Source organism: Phocoena phocoena, chromosome 16 (assembly GCF_963924675.1).
Source record: "Phocoena phocoena chromosome 16, mPhoPho1.1, whole genome shotgun sequence".
NCBI classification, from domain to species: Eukaryota; Metazoa; Chordata; class Mammalia; order Artiodactyla; family Phocoenidae; genus Phocoena; species Phocoena phocoena.
In genome coordinates, this window is record NC_089234.1 from 18,929,862 (window position 1) to 18,946,807 (window position 16,946).

Below are 16,946 nucleotides of genomic sequence, written 5' to 3' on the forward strand. Positions count from 1 at the left end.
GGACAAATTCCTAGAAATGTACCATCTCCCAAGACTGAATCAGGGAGAAACAGAAAATATGAACAGACTAATTACCAGGAATGAAATCAAATCATTAATCAAAAAACCCCCAACAAACAAAAGTCCAGAACCAAAGAGCTTCACAGATGAATATTATCAAACAATTTGAGAAGAGTTAATACATATTCTTCTAAAACTACCCCAAAAAATGGCAGAGGAAGGAATGTTTCCAAACTCATTCTATGAAGCCAGCCATCAATGATACCAAAACCAGACAAAAAACACTGAAAAAAAACAAAAAGATTACACCCAATATCACTGATAAACAGAAGCAGAAATCCTCAATGAATGAAATATTAGCAGACCAAATTCAACAACATATTAAAAAAAATCATACACCATGATCAAGCGGGATTTCTTCCAGGGGTACAACGATGATGGTTCATTATCCACAAATCAATCAGTGTGATACACCACATTCAGAAATTAGGGACTAAAAATCATATGACCACCTCAATAAGATGCAGAAAAGCTTCTGACAAAATCCAGCATCCATTTATGATAAAAACTCTCAACAAAGTGGGTACAGAGGGAACATATCCTAACATAATAAAGGCCATTATGACAACCCTAACATTACACTCAATGGTGAAAGCTGAAATCAGTTTTTCTAAGACCAGGAACAAGACTTGCTGCTTTTACTCACATATTATAGGAAGTCCTAGCCACAACAATCAGAAAATAAAAAGAAATAAAAGGAATCCAAATTGGAAAGGAAGTGGTGAAACTGTCACTGTTTGTAGATAACATGATATTATACATAGAAAATCCTAAAGACACCATCAAAAAACCCACTAGAACCCATTAATGAATTCCATAAACCTGCAAGATACCATATTTACAGACAGAAGTCTGCTGCGTTTCTATACACTAACTAAACTATCAGAAAGAGAAATTAAGAAAACAATGCCATTTACAACAGCATCAAAAAGAATAAAATACCTGGGAATAAATCTAATTAACGTGGTAAAAAAAAAAGATCTGTACCCAGAAAACTATATGACTCTGATGAAAGAAACTAAAGATGATACAAACAGATGGAAAGATACACCATGCTCATGGACTGGAAGAATTAATATTTTTCCATACTACCCAAGGCAGATTCAATGCAATTTCTATCAAAACACCAATGGCACTGTTCACAGAATTAGAATAATAAAATTTGTATGAAAACATAAAAGACCCCAAAAAGCCAAAACAATCTTAAGAAAGAAGAACAAAGCTGAAAGTATCATGCTACCTGATTTCAAACTATACTACAAAGCTATAGTAATCAAAACTGTATGGTACTGGCACAAAAACAGACACATAGATCAATGGAAACAAAGGGAGAGCTCAGAAATTAAGCCCATGGACTTATGGTCAATTAATCTACCACAAAGGAGGCAAGAATACACAGAGGGGGAAAAGACATCCTCTTCCATAAACGGTGTTGGGAAAACTGGACAGCTACAAGCAGCTACAAGCAAAAGAATCAAACTTTCTCAGACCGTATACAAAAATAAATTTAAAATGGATTAAAGACTTACATATAAGACCCTGAAAGCATAAAACTTTTCCAAGAAAACAAGCAGTACACTCTTTGACACTGGTCTTAGAAGTATTTTTTTGTATATGTCTCCTCAGGCAAGGGAAACAAAAGCAAAAACAAACAAATGGGACTACATCAAACTAAAAGTTTTTGCATTAGTGAAGGAGACTATCAATAAAATGAAAAGGCCACCTACTGAATGAGGTTAGCTATTTGCAAATGATATATCTGATAACGAGTTAATATCCAAAATATATAAAGAACTCATACAACTCAATGCCAATAAAACAAACAACCTAATTAACATGGGAAGAGAACATGAATAGATATTTTTCCAAAGAAGATACGGATGGCCAACAGGTACATGAAAAGATATTCAACATCTTCAATCATCAGGGAAATGAAAATCAAAACCACAATGAGATATCACCTCACACCTGTCAGAATGGCTGTCATCAAAAAGACAACAAATAACAAGTGTTGGAGAGGATGTGGAGAAAAAGGAATCCTTGTGCACTGTCAGAGGGAATGTATATTGGTACAGCCACTATGGAAAACAGTATGGAGGTTCCTCAAAAAATTAAAAGTAGAACTACCATGTGATCCAACAATTCCACTCCTGGGTATTTACCCAAAGAAAACTAATTTGAAAAGATATATGCATCCCTATGTTCACTGCAACATTATTTATAATAGCCAAGATATGTAAACAACCTAGGTGCCCATCAAATAGGTGAATGAATGTGGTATATACAATGGAATATCATTCAGTCTTAAAAAAGAATGAAATCTTACCATTTATGACAACATGGATGGACCTAGAGAATATTATGCTAAGTGAAATAAGTCAGAGAAAGACAAATACCATATGATTTCACTTATATATGAATCTAAGAAACAAAACAAATGAACAAACATAACACAACAGAAACAGAGTCATAGATACAGAGGACAGGTGGTTGCTTACAGGGGTGGAGGAGAAGAGAAATAGGTGAGGGAGATTAAGAGGTACAAACTTTCAGTTACAAATTAAATGAGTCACGGGTCTGAAATGTACAGTAGGTACATTATAATGTACAGTACAATTACATAATATCTTTGTATGGTGACAGATGGTAGCTCCCCTTATCATGATGATTATTTTGAAATGTACAGAAATAGTAAATCACTATGTTGTGTACCAGAACTAACACAGTCCTGTAGGTCAATTATACTTCAAAAACAAACCAAAAAAACCTGAAAGAAAAATAGATCAGATCTGTGGTTACCATAGGGGGAGGGGAGATTAGATGAAGGCAGTCAAAAGGTACAAACTTCGGGCTTCCCTGGTGGCGCAGTGGTTGAGAGTCCGCCTGCCGATGCAGGGGATACGGGTTCGTGCCCCGGTCCGGGAAGATCCCACATGCTGCAGAGCGGCTGGGCCCGTGAGCCATGGCCGCTGAGCCTGCGCGTCCGGAGCCTGTGCTCCGCAACGGGAGAGGCCACAACAGTGAGAGGCCCGCGTACCGCAAAAAAAAAAAAGGTACAAACTTCCAGTTATAAGATAAACAAGTACTAGGGATGCAATGCACAGCATGATAAACATAATTAACACTGCTATATGTTACATATGAAAGTTGTTAAGAGAGTAAATCCTAAGAGTTCTCATCACAGGAAAAAAAAGTTTTTCTATTTCTTTAATTTGTACAAATCTTTAATTCATATCTATATCAGATGATGGATGTTCACTAAATCTATTATGGTAATCATTTTATGATGTACATAAGTCAAATCATTATGCTGTAAACCTTAAACTTACACAGGGCTGTATATCAAGTATATCTTAATAAAACTGGAAGAAAAAAAAGAAAAACTACTGACAAAAGGACAAGTTTTGAGCATAAATTCCATTTCATTATTGGTCTTAGACTTTAAAAAAAAGAGAGAGATGTTTATGGCTACAGAATATAATGTATATATTACAATCCCAACAATGCTGTTATATAACCAACAAAAACTGGAGAGGAAATGGACTAAGGTGTGCTTACACCTTTATACTGTACGCTTTATACCTTTAAGTATACTTCAATTGTTACAGCTCGATCTATGTCTTAATCTCTTAGCTATAAAAGATGAGGAAATAAGCATAAATATAGATAGCATAATAAATATAGATGAACTAAATACACTCATTAAAGGAAAAAGTCTGATAGTAGATCACAAAACAAAATATAACTATGCGTACTAGATTCACCCCACCTCGCCCAAATTTGAAAGGATGAAAATGAAATACAGGCAGATTCTATATGTTCAAAATGACATAGGTATTATATAGACACAAGGATATTCACTGTAACACTATATGTAACAATATATTCAAATAACCTAAATATCCATCACCAAGGGCCTGGTTACATAAATTATTTTTTATTCAGTGAAATATTATGTAATTATTTAAAAGAATGGGGCAACAACCATGTACTGGTATTAAATAATTGAGATAGTAAAGCATACTGGCTAATAGTAAGGACTCTGCAGACAGACTGCTGGAGTTGAACTTCCAGCTCCACAACTTATTAGCATTTTACTTAAAGTTTCTATGCCTCAGTTTCTTCCTCTGTAAGAAGGGGATAAATAATATTATCACAACTCTCAAGGTTGTGAAGAAGATTAATAATGAATACCAAAATGCTTTTTAGAAAAGGGCCTAGAACATACAAAGCACTGCATAAGTATTAGATTAGTTATAGTTAAGTGAGAAAAACCCAGCTGTAGAACAGCATAGTATGCTATCATTTATGAAAAAATTAATATATTAATATATGCTTATATATATATAAATTATCTGTAGAGGTACACACAAAACTGATAGTGGTTTCCTAGGAAGGGAAACCAGGCAGAAGAGGTTTCAGAGTGGGAGAGAGATTTGCTTCACCTGTCTGTATCTTTTGGACTTTGTATCATAAGCATATACTGATCAGATAAAAATCAGTACTTAAAAATCAGTACCCTTAAAAATGTTAAGGAATCTAGGATGACTGAACACAATGCTATTTTTCTGATTAGTTCTCTGACTACTATGCCTAAGGTATGTTTACTCAGATCAAAGGTCATAAATAGCAAACTCTCAGAGACAAATGTATTTCTTCAAAGTACCTATGAAAGTTCAGATATTTAATATGTTACTACATAATATACAAAGGGTATTTATCTTTGGAGACAACACTACAAATACAAATGTTAAAAAGTGTTCATAGCAATGTGCATATAAATAGCAAAACATTAGAAATAACCTACGTGTACATCAGTAGTCTCAATAAATTATGGTGCCACACAATGGAGTATCATTTAGACATTTAAAATGACAGCATATACATGCAGTATAAATTTATGTATAAAATTATAACTTTGTTCACAAATGATAAACAGTAAATTATGGACTCTTTCTACACAAGAATACAGATATACTTCATTCCTTTTCATTGCTATAATTTGTGGTATGACTACACCATAATTTACTTAATCATTCTCATATCAACTGACATTTAGGTTGCTTCTATTAGCCTTTTTTTTTTGGCCAGTACAAACAATGCTTCAACCAACATAAATCTTCATACACAGGAACCAGTATTTCCATAAAGCAGATTCCTGAAAGCAGACTGTTTGGCCAAATCTAATGTGCATTTTAAATATTTATGGGTAGTTCCAAACTGTCTTCTTCTAAAGAGATGGCATCAATTTATACTCTCCCAATATTGCCAATTATTATTTGTTCTCGTTTTTGTCAATCTGATGTATGAAAAATGATATATTATCTAATCTATACTTCCTTGATTAGTGAGGGTGAACAAATCTTTCCATTCTTTCACTATTTGTGGTATTCAGACAAAAAACAGACCATAGCTACACTATGTTTAACACACATTGTGGTTTAAATTTTTCTTACAGTGCCAATATTTAATAAATGGGAGCTTCACATACAAATTCAGACCTCTACTTTCATTTTTAAAAATTCAAAAAAAGTGGGCACCACTGGGTTAACATTTCTTAATGACAAAAAGCAACTGGTGCTAAATAGAAGTTGTGCCCACCCAGTGCTCTCCAACTCAACAATCTCATATATTAACCTTACTGAGTTCACTTATGTTACCTGCCTGATCTCCTGTAGGAATTTAAGTTTAGCACCTCATTACTATTGAGTTATTTGTTTACATACTAGTTATCAGAATTCTTCCAATGAAGGAGATATATGTGTGTGTATATATATATATGCATATATATATACATACACATATAAATACATGTAATTATATATAATATTTTCTCTCGATTTTTTTAACTTAATCATATTGTTCATCTATTATATATATATAAATATATATAAAATCTTAAAGTCTAAAAAACACCCATCAAATGATAGCAATGTTTACCCTTGGTTATTAGGATGGCTTTCACTTTTATTTATCTCTGTATTTTTTTAATATATACAATAAGCATTCCCTCCTTTTATAATGGGGGGGGAAGATATGTTCATTTTGAAACAGAAAATGATAGTTTGGTTATGTTCACTTTTAACCTGACAAAGGATAATAAAATGTATTTATAAAGAAAACCTGAATATATAATACAAGAGGAGCTCAACATAATCAAAGCCCATTTAAATTAGTCTACAACAGCTCATGAGGAACTAAATATATTCAATACTTCCGATGTGAATTGTAATGTACATTGTTTTACAAGAGATATTCAAAAGTACCTGGAGTGATCTGATTCACATTGAAGTTATAAACCAAGTTTTTGAATATTGGCAGTTCAGAAACCAGTCTTTCCCTCCATTTATGAATATTTCAATTTTTATAAATATAAAAACTATATTTTCATCCAGTCAACATTTTATTTAATACATACTAAATGCTATGCACTGTGCAAGATGCTAAGTATGCAACAATAACAAGGCAAAGTCCTTACCTGTAAGCTCACCAACAAGTGGAAAAGGCAAAAAACATAGTGTGGTAAGAGCTGTTGAAGCACAAAGAGAAGGCACTTAAACCAGCCTTGGAGTTTGGGGGACTCAGGCTTCTTCTTAAAAGAGATAACATCTAAGAAGGAATCAACTAAAAAGAGTGGGAGGGAGTCAGGAATCCTGTAATCATCCTGACTCCTCTCTCTCCTTCAACTTTCATATCCTAACAATTACTAAATCCTACCCATTCTTCCCATAAAACTTCTCCTGACTCTTCAACTTCTCTTCATTCTCATTGCCACTACCCTGTTCCAGGGTACACTGAATACTCTCCTCTAACAGCTTTGTAACTGGTCTCACAACATGCACTCCCCATCCTGTCCCTAACCTAACCACTACACTGTAATTAGAGTGATCATTCAAATATTCAAATCTAATCAAGCAACTGTCCAATTTAGAACACTTGGAGGGGAGAGTAGGTGGCCCCACAAACACAGCCCTCAGGATAAAATCCAAAATTCTTAGCAATAACTACCAAGCCTTTCAATATCTAGCCCCTGACTTCGCCTGCCATAACTCCAACATTCCCCACCTTGTCCTCTGGTCACATGAACTTCTTTCAGATCCCATAGCAAGTCCTGCTATCTCTTGTCCCCAGGACTTTGCATGAGCTGTTTCATTCGACCAGAAACAGGTTTACAGTTCTTCATTGAGCTAACTCCATGTATCCTTCAGATCTCAGTTCAGAAGTCAGGGAAGCCTTTCTTGACTACTCAAAAGCCTTTCTGAATACTGCCTCCCCCCGCTCTGTGTTCCCATTTAAAACTCCCCCATTAGAATATTTTTCACACTGTATCATACTTGTCAGGTTAGTTGTCTGACTCTCTCATTTAAAGTAGTGGGAAAACTGGGAGCCTTTTGTCTTTTTCACAGTTGTATCCTAATAGTTATAAATAATACCTGGGAGTTATATTTACTGAAAGAATTATAAATATTTGTTAACTTGGCTTTATCTACCCTACTAAATAGCAGCCTCCTTACAATTTCTACTCTAAAGTACTTTACAACTTCAAAGATACTATTAACTTTTTATTAAGCACTCAATAAGCATGTATTAAACACTTGCTGAAGACAGTTGAACAATAAGCAAAGACAAAAACCTTGTCTCATTGCATAGTTTCCCTATACTCTACTTAAAATTAACTCTAAATCACTCCGATTTTTTAATAAATACCTAAAAATGGCAAGATTTCAACTATTTTCCTTTGTTTTTAAAGATCTGAAATGCTCCTTACTCTTTTAAGTAGTTTAAAGGACAATAAACTGCTCTCCCCTCCAAATCACATAAAGCTATATATTTTTGTAGTTCAAAAGTCAAAAAAAGGAATCTTCAAAACTGGAAGACCAAAGATCAAGAAAGCATCCAAAATTAACATGTTCAAGGGAATGTTACTGTTCAGAGAGAAATGGAAAAACACATCCTTAAACAGCATGAGTGAACATGAGGTGAGAGTACTTTTCATGGAGGCTAAAGAAATAGCTGTAAATAAAGAAATAAGATGCTCTGTATTAGTCCATGTTAATTAGAATCATGCCAAGAGTGTACAACTCATAGCACCTCTAAATTCATTCATTCAGCTTTTCCCCCTGTGGTAAAGAGGCAAGATGAAATAGTTTGGACTGACATGGACAAGGACTAAATTTTATATAGTAGCAAATACATGAGACTTTTTCAAGAAATCTGGTGTTCTTTCTTATGGGAAGGAATAAGACTTATTACATAATTTTGATTCTGAGCAAACAGAAGTTTTAAGCAAAGAACTGAAAATTCGTTTACTCAACCTAAAAGTCAATCCATAACTGAGACTACAGCCCTTTTGTATAACACTTCAACTCACTATATATATATAAATTGCAAGATTCTCCAGCAAAAGAAAAGGCAGGGGTGGGGTAGAAGGGATTTAAATGTCTCAATATGATTAAGATATAATAATAAACATCAAATATCTTGAGCAAACTTTATCTGAAAAACTCTTATGCCACACAATCTCAAAAAAAGATGTGCTTGTGAATATTTGTTTAAACTGCCTTTCTTTCCAATGAACTCAAATCGTCACACAGAACCTAAGTATTCCCAACATACACTTTACTCTTCATTTAACATGGGCTAATTGGCAATAAATCAAAAAGCTGGTTACCTAATTATCAGTGTAAAGCACAAGAGATAAAATGTAATTGCTATCTTAGGTTATAGGCACTAAGGTGACTACAGTATTCACAAAGTATTTTCAACTTAAACAAATGATTTTCAGTACTTTTAAGCTAAAACTTAATTACATTTAACTGCTTTGTTTTTGTATGTATAAACCCACACATTCTTTCACTAGGTCTTATCTGATTATAAATCCTTTCCATTACTCATTCTATAAACTATTTTTCAGAAACTGTCAGAAAAAAATATAAACAAAAAAAAATTTACTACACATAGCAAAATTAGAAGTGTGGTCTCAAAGAAGGTATCTTACATTTAAGCATCAGTATTTAGTAAGTTGCCATTATTATAAAACAAATAGCCTTTCTCACATTCACAGAGTTCATTTTTGAGATTATTTAGATGAAGACCGTATGTTCAACTAATTATTTATCTAGTCGTCCTAATAGCTGTTAAAATAGGATTTACACCGCGCATTTTGGGCCTTAAAAATATAATCTTGTTATCTCTGTATTACATTTTTTAAAATATCCCAAAGCAAAAAATCTTCCTCATACAAGATCAAAAGAAATACGTTGAGCAACCAGGCCCAATTTAACTTAGGGTTAATAAAGAATTTCTCCCATCAGAAGCTACTCTAAATATTGACAGGCATCCCTCGCTTATAGTTTTGAATATACATTTAAAAAAAACCCACACATTTATTTTTGTAATTTAACACATTAAATCTAACCAGTTCCCAACTGGTATGTACCATCTACTATTGTGTGACTATAATTGCAAAATATGATTCCCACCTACTTTACAGAAGCTGTGATGTAAAAAAATTCTTACACCACAAAGATGTAAATCCCATTTAGTAATGTGCAGGTTGCAAGTGATATAGTACTTAAATTATGCCAGAAACGAAAAACATTATTTGGCCTTAATTTCAATTACTCTCAGAAGCAACTCAAATATTATCAAATTGTTAGTTATAAAAACTGGATAATGGTATGGTCAGAAAAAAGATGTGTCAATTAATAAATTATTTGTATTTTTAGACATGAATCTACATTTGCAGATCATTCATCTTCAAAGAATTTGAATATAATAAAATATAGCAAAACTTCAATTATATGAAACAATTTCAACTTTCTTTGATAAAACAAAAATCTTCAAGATCTTACCACAGGATCATTATTATTATATCAATTATCACAGTGTGTGTGTGTGTGTGTGTGTGTGTGTGTATGGAAATGTCAGGCATAAGTGTGCTCCTGTTGAAAAAAGGTCAGATAAGTTTTTTATATTTTTGTATGCAGATAATTAGTTATGCATCAAAGTGTTGTTGACAGAGCTGACTCTATAAAAATTATATAGCTTACTTTTAAGGCAAATTTATTGTCATTCCTTTTTCATATCACAAAAATCTTTAAACTGAGACATTTAACTCTAATATCCATTTGCTTGATATTATAATTAGTGTAAATCAACTCAGTCCCTTTTTTAATTAACAAAATAAGCTGGTAAAAGTATGTTTTAGCAAATGCCTTCACAATATACTATCCTGAACAATGGATATAAACTAGTGGATTTCATTCTTTATATTTAGTTTCTAATCAGTTTCAGTATCTGGTTCTCACAGTCTGACACAATGCTGCAACGTTTGGGTTGCACAACATTCTACGGGAAATGTTTAAAATTATTTCCACTGAAATATTTAAGTCCTGTACACAAGCATCATGGAAATGTTTACATCAGTTGTCAAACTTTTTAAATAAAAATATTAAATTTTAATAGAATTTTTTTTAATGTTTGTGCTTCAAAAATAGTGACTCCATTTTTAAAAAGTCATTTTTCTCAAGCCCCAAAACAATTCTTGCTTTTCATGCCTTATTTGCAACCTAAAACATTACTACCTGATATACGTCACTCACTCACTCACTCACTGACCATCATTATATTTGATCACCTTTAGGTCCTTACTGCCCAAAGCCCGACAGTCTCACATGTTTTGGCACTTCAATACACTTTGTTCTTGTCCTAAATACTCATGTTCTGTGCGTACTACTATAAGCTATTATATAACAGGAGGTGGGAAAAATTAAAAAATATTGCAGCACTACAAACCATTTAACATGCTGAGTTTCCACAGTTGCTTAGTGGGTGTTCTGAAACTAGGCCATATTTCTAGTATTAAGAATTTCAAATCCCTACTTCCAAAGTACAGAAGTAACTATTTTCAAGATTAAATCATAAAACCTAACTATTTTAAGCTCCCTGGTATATAAGCATCCCATTTCTATGAGTTTAAAACTGTAATTAACACATGGTAGATAAACCAATATTTGTTTTAGCAACAAATAAGAAATAACTAGCTCTTTTACCCATCCTTATAATACTCAGAATTCAACAGGTTACAAAACTAAGACAAAATGCAATTTATATGAACCAGAACTAAAGCCCTTCAGTGAAATATCAAATTCTTTATCCCAGAAGATATAAAAAACAAAGTTGAATTAAATATAATCTATTTCAGGTCACCCAAGCAAAGAAGTAATTATGACCTGCAATCTAATTTTTCTAGTCCAGGTTACCAAGAAATACCAAAAATAAATAAATAAACAAAACTTACTCTCTTTAACAGTTTAAAAGTTGCAGAAATATTTATGTCATTTTGTCATATCACTGCAACAGGTATGTTTTCATTCAAAACTGATGAAAACATGTTGTTACTCAATTTTACATATTTCATACCTCAGTACATAAAGAAACACATGGTAGGTATAAAACCTACAAACTTTAAGGCAGTAATATTATACTGCACTGATTCAGTACTTTCAGACAATTATTTGCTTCAACTTGGTTTTACTCAGTAAATACTTACAATACCTATTACGTTTCGTCTCATTAAGCGAATCTTCCCAATAACAAAAGATTAACACATTAAAATTCTTAACTGTATCATTTTAGATGGAAATCTTTCTGAAATATAATACATGCTCCTGCGTCATCTTTAACAAAATTTACTAACAGCAATTGATCTCATCATGATCCTACATCATTTTTGCTACACTGTTCTCCATATAAAACAAATGACATCTTAAAAAGATTTCAAATGTTTATCCCATAAATTTGCCTTAAACTTCTATATTCTTTTAAATGTGTTATACCTGCTTTTTAAGTATTTTACCCTTGCTCTTATTTTCAACTTTCATGTGGCCTCGAGGAGTACCCCAGTCCTTTTTACATTTGGTTAACAAACTTTTTAAAATTGTACATTATAAGAGTTTAGAGAGCCCTCAATTAAGACCTAGGGGATTCTAAGAGCAGGAAATGTGTTTAAGAGCAAAAGCACTATGACAACTCTTTGTTCTTTTCAGTGGCCTGTTTGTTTGGGGGCCCGAGACTATTAAACTAATTTTCTATTAAGAGCCTACAAAGTCAAGACATTGTATACTGGAGAAATGGTAGTAAAGGCGGCGGACATACTTGATGCTCATCATGAAGCTTACAGTCTAGCAAAAAAACAGACAAACACATCATTACAAAAATAATTTAGTGTTATAAAAAGGAAATACAGGTGTGGTAAGGGACCTTAAAACAGGAGAACCTAACTAGAGATCAAAGGCCTCCCCAAGGATATGATATGGAGGCCTGAAGGGCAATTATAGGAAGTTAGCCAGGTGCAGAGAGCATGGGGTTGTATCCAAAGAGATGATACCAGAAACGTTTTAGTTTCCTAAAAAATAACCTTGAGATAAGTGAAATGTTATAATATTTATGAGGTAATTGCTAAAACGTGAACATTTAAAAAGGATTTCTCAGATTTCTATAATGAAAATAACAGGAAGAATCAAAACCAAAAAAAAAAAAGGCAACACAAGAAATTTTAAATGGGAAAACTATGGCATTTTGGAGGGAATGAAGCTTGGAATGACAAATAAGGTCCCTCATTGTGCCCTCAAATAAATATTAAATCATACTATATGAAAAATTACTTAATATTCAAGTTCAGAGAACTTTTAAATCATATAAAGCCATATAAAGACTTCTACCAGGATATAACTGCTGATCAGTCTGACTTACCTAAAGCAAACAGTGACACTTTGAAATAAGTATGAGAAGAGGTTGTTTTTGTTGTTTTGTGGGTTTTTTGTGCTTTTTTTTTTGCGGTATGCGGGCCTCTCACTGTTGTGGCCTATCCCTGTTGCAGAGCACAGGCTCCGGACGCGCAGGCTCAGCGGCCATGGCTCACGGGCCTAGCCGCTCCGCGGCATGTGGGATCTTCCTGGACTGGGGCACGAACCCGTGTCCCCTGCATTGGCAGGCAGATTCCCAACCACTGCGCCACCAGGGAAGCCCGAAGAGGTGTTTTTAATGTTCTCAGAAGAGTACATTTTAAATGCTGGTATAATAAAACCTTACCGTGAGTTCTAAGGAAGGAAATTCATAAATGTTACCTTAACGTGATGCATACATGCTGAGAAATATATATTTAAATATGATTTTGAAACATTTTATCATTATCCAAGTTCTAATTCTCAGAATTATTCCACATTAGGCTGATATGTTCTTGTATTTAATTAAAATATTAATGGAAAATATACAGTTAAAAGTTTTAAATAATAATTTGGAGCAGCTCCCCAACATTAATGGAGATCCATAGTTCAAGGCCCAAATTAAATGAGGTACACAAGACAGAACAATCTCTAAAAATGATAACTTTAATGAGAGCCTACTGTATCACTTAAAAGATTAGGTCATACATGGACTCCAAATTGTTATTCCCTGCAGTTCTCCAATGGACCTTAACATCTCTAACTTCTATGCTTTTTCTACCCTCTACCTATCCAACTTATTCCTCAAGAGTTAGTTCAGGTTGTAACCTTCAGTAAGCATTGCTGGTTATACAGGCAGTCTGAATCTTAACTCATCTGAGTTCTTCAGTGTATACTACTATCAAAGCGCTTGTCACATTGTAAAACAATTTACTGTTTGTCCCGTTCATGCGACAAACCATGAACTTACTGAAAGCAGGAAACATAGCATATTTATTCCTGTTCCCTCACAGTATGGGACACACACGGCACTCAGTAGAAGGTCTATGACATTAGTGAGTATGAAATTAGTAAGTTAGTAAGAAATAAGTTAGTAAGAAATATTTATAGAACAAAATTTTAAAGCTAACTTAAAGACTATCTGCAAAATTGTTAAAGTCCTGAAAGCAAGAAGAACTGTTGTACAACACAACAGTGGACACTGAGAAAGCCCAAATTTAACTGATGAAACTAACTCAAAATTCTAGACATTATCTGTGTCAGAAAAAGTCATTCCACTTTACCTCAAAGACATCAGAAAAACTAAAAGAAAAAAGACTTATCTGTCAACTGTGAAATTACTTAATTATATTTTCAAGATTTATAAATAGTGTTTGAGGGCAAATAAAATGCTTAAACTGTGTGTTCACAGTGCTATGAACATTAGAAGATAGACATGCCAAAATACTTCAGAAAAGTCTTTCAGGTTCATTTCACATAGGGACCAATTATACCCTCTTTTAAGATCACCTGTAATGTTTTAGCTTCAAGCAATATGTTCATTCTTTCCGATAAAAAAACCTTTACCTTTTACAGCATAAGCTACTTTTTGCAATCAGTTCTAATCTTTAGAAAAGTTGGAATGAGACATATAGTGTGAAATAATCTAATTAGTTCTTTAAATCTTGATAATGGCAATATCATACTTTCTCAAAAAGCACATATGTTACCAACATCTCAAAAGCTGAAGAGCCCTCTGTAATTAGAATACTCTTTTCACATGTTAGAACTTTGATTTGCTGAGTTAAAGATGATGTGCTGAAAAACTGGGAATCAGGAGAAAATGCCAAAGACAGAAGGAACATTAGTTTACCTTAAAATAATGCAGTTACGTATTTTAGAACATAACTCAGTTTCTTAGACTTATGCATGCTCTTTTCTACCTGCACTGGTTGACAATTAGATTTCAGAACACACTATAATATATCAAGTTCAAGCACACCATAGGTCACCTTGTAACTCAGAAATTTTTCATATTTTAAAAGTCAGTGTAGATAGTTAGGAAAATACAAACTTTATTACATTAACAGAAAAAAATATTTCCAGAAAGACCTACAGCACACAACTTTGATACAATGTAAAATTCAGAAGACAGGAATAGCAAATTTTACATATATATTCTTTAGCGGGTTAAAGATTTAACCTTAAATTATTAATTATAATATGCCTAATGTATAACATGTAATGCATGAAATGTAAGTCCAACAATAAGCAAAAATAGCAACCAATTTAGTATCTGCAGTACTCATTTCTCAAGTACCACATAAAAGTACTTTACCACTCTGCTGCTAAATGACAGCCAATTTCTAATTCATCTATAACAAAGTATGTACTAATTCCCCAATAGTCTTATAAAACTTTGACATTTCTGTATCTAAGTTTCCTCTCCTAATTGATATAAACTAGTTCAAGAACACTTCCACTTCCACCACCACCACCACCACCACCACCACCCCCAAAAAAAAGAACACTTCCACCAAGCCCAAGCTATAGACCTCAGAACTCACTGAAGGACTTGGGGTCAACTTGTTTTTCTGGGTTTTTTTTTATTGTTTTGGGGGTTTTTTGGCCTTGTTTGGGGGTTTTATTACTATAAGCATAAATTCTATGCTTTTCCATTCATGAATGATACATGAATGATATAGTGAACTGAATCCTATAAAGATATAGTCTTTCATTTAATCTTCAACCTCCAAAAAACTTCATCCTTATATCTGTATGTCAGGGTTAGTGTATATTTTTTAGTAAAAAAACACAACAGATTTTGATATTTTTTCTCATAAGATTATATATAAAATCTAAAAACTATTTAAACTGTTTTAAAGGACATCTTACAGAAATACTAAATTACACAACAGATATTGATAATCCAGCATATGTTTAAAACAAATATGAATGCAGTTTAACTGTCTGGATAACAAAGAATTTCAATTTTATTCACGCTTCCCCTCAAAATCCATATAGGTAAGCCAAGGCAAAAAAAATACCAGCAGCTATTCAGAAGCCATCTATGAGCATTCCACACAGAATTCCAGTTTATATCTCTCTTGAACGTGGGACAAGCCCTGTCCCAAGTCACTGAAGAAACAATATTTAAAAAGTATAATTCCAGCAAGCATAACAAAAGAATTTATAATTTTAGTGTTCGTTTTGAAAAGTGGAATGTTTCACATTTCTGACTGGTTTCTAGTTCACAAGTTGTTGTATGAGTCTTACTTGCTACAATTATCAAAACACAGCTCTGATCAACTTTCTGAATACAGTAGTTTAAAAACTAAAAAAAAAAAATCCATCTGCAAGTTATTAATGTATTTCTTAATATCACTCTTTAATCCACAACAATTCATAACAAATAAGAGAAAATCTTAAACAATTGAAAATTGTATTAACAATCAGAAACCAGAAAACAAGTGCCAACCTGAGATAAATGTTTTTTTCAAAAACTGAACACTTTGGGAAAATTAGTAACCTTAGAGATAGACCAAGTCCATATCTCCAAACTGGCATTTCAAGAATACAGTTTTATATGTCAGCTTTATCTTACATTTAAGCCATCTGAAAGTCACAAAACTTAAGACAAAGCCTTTATTTCTCTGCTACTTTTAAATGCATATTCATAATTAAATGAAACTTTTACAGTGTACCTGATTTCCAAATTAGTATTTAAAAGATTTATCACATTCAGTCTAAGATCCTTATGTTGGGAATGGTCATTTACATACTTATTCCTAATAATTCTTGTCACTGTCACATAGAAAACATCAACACTTGACAGATTCAAACTATGAACTAAGCTTACTGAATGTTACAAATTGTACCCAATAGCTATGTCTCTTCAAATACATAGTAACAGTTACAAGGGCTATGGCATGTAAAGCTGAGGGTAGAGGTTAGCAACTAATAAACAGGTTTTTTAAATTAAGACAATCTTTCAGTGTTGATGCTACATTTAGATAAAAAATACTTAGTTACACAAGTGTACCCTAAGATTCTGAAAAACGTAACAAAAAATAGTTTTAGATACAATTATCCATTATTCTGAGCAGATACGAGAAAGTACTGACATTTATGAAGACGTGTACAAATCTGCACAGGTGTAAGCTTAGATGTAGACTGTTG